We start from the raw sequence: 1,928 nt of genomic DNA, 5'->3' as shown, positions 1-1,928 counted from the left end.
CAAGGATTCTATAATCTGTTATATCTTCGAGAATTTTTGCGAGAGTCGATATTTAATTCATATTTTCCGTTTACTATAGTTCCGAATTTTCTAATTTATTTTGTAAATTCACCGGGAATAACAAATTTTTATTCCTTAAAAGTCACATCAAGGAGATGAGCGCAGTCATAGCTGCCTGGCGATAATGCAAAATGAATATAATTTAGTGAAGCCTACTGCAAAAAATAAATAATTCTTTAATCTCAACTTAGTCCGGATGTTACTGTAATACTTTGATTCAAGTTAAAACGACTAGATATGTTTACATATCGCTCACATTTGTTTGTGAACCATAGCTGCCAGGCATTAATGCTAGGTTTTCACTATGTTCCCGGCGGTCCTGGCAACCCCGTTTCGGGCCACCGTGAACCAAACGGGATGGACGCGAAAAAACGTTATACAACTCTGTGGAACGGGATTGGCAAACGTGACAGGCCCTGACTGCCGTGGATGCCGGCTCAAAATTTTAAACTGTAAAAAAATTTGCCCCGGCAGTCCCGGCACAGATCGAAAACTTAGTAGACCGTAGTAAAACGGGGTAAACAAAACAAAACGTAACATAACGTAGCAGTACGTAGTTAGCCTTATCAAAACTTGGATTCGTTCCGTAGCGTAACGGGAAGCACGTCCTTTTGTTTGACGGTACACTTAAACACACTATTCTATCTATTTGCTTATTTCCCTTCCTCACTGGGCTATTTTTCCCTGTTGAAGCCCTTGGGCTTATAGCATCCTGATTTTCCAACCAAGGTTGTAAATTAGGTGATAATAATAATAATAATAATAATAATAATAATAATAATAATAATAATAATAGAATTCCGTTCTCGCTTAACTATCCTACCATATATTGTATTCCTTAGTTACAAGAGTAGAAGAAACTCTTTAGCCATGGTAAGTTCTTATATATATATATATATATATATATATATATATATATATATATATATATATATATATATATATATATATATATATATATATATATATATATATATATCGTATTCGCCATAGTAAGCGTTTCAGTATTTTGTCATCAATGAATAATGCTTAAATTTCCAATTTTCCTTTTTATTTATATTCATTTTCCAAAATTAAAATGATAATGATCTATCATAAATCAGTTCATATCTTGAACATGTTTTACTTTCACTGAAACAGAATTTCTATCAAGGAAAAAAAAACATTTGTTTTTATACCGTGTCCACAAACGTGCTCCAAAGCTGCCCGAAGTCCACGTTTCGTCCGTTGAAAGCCTTGGCAAAACGGTAAATACGTGTCTGACCTTGATCAGAATAGCGAAAACGTTAGGCACCCTATCTGAACGTGAAAGACCTTATTTGAACGTGACAGGCCTGGGGGGAACGTGTTTACATTCGTGGTAGACCTCAGTCCAAACCGTAGTGCGCCTGTGAGCCTCCGGGGGAAGTCCCTCCCCCTCTTCCCACGGCATGTCGCGGACACCGTGGTAGATCGCAAGAAAACTTAGAATGCCGTAACAAACCTTGAATATGGAGGAAAAAATGGCAAAAAATACACGTTGCGCTACGTTTCGAGAAAACAGGGCTGCCGGGGCCGCCGGGAACATAGTGAAAACCTAGTATAATGAAAAATTAATATAGTTTAGTGTAGCCTTCTGCATTAAAGAAGTAATTAGTCAATTTCAACTTAGTCCGGATATTACTGTAATACTTTGATTGAAATTAAAGGAGATATGTTTATATATCAATCATTTATTTGTGAATGTTTCAAGTATATATGTGCAGTACTTACAGTCGTTAGAATTTACATAATCAGGAAGTGAAATGAGTGGTAGATAAAAAAATATTACTTATTGTACTACAATGAAGTAATAGCTTTCGTATATTGTATGCATTTAATAAATATAT

The sequence above is a fragment of the Palaemon carinicauda genome, chromosome 11 (assembly GCF_036898095.1).
Source record: "Palaemon carinicauda isolate YSFRI2023 chromosome 11, ASM3689809v2, whole genome shotgun sequence".
Taxonomy (NCBI): Eukaryota; Metazoa; Arthropoda; class Malacostraca; order Decapoda; family Palaemonidae; genus Palaemon; species Palaemon carinicauda.
This window is presented reverse-complemented; position numbering follows the sequence as displayed.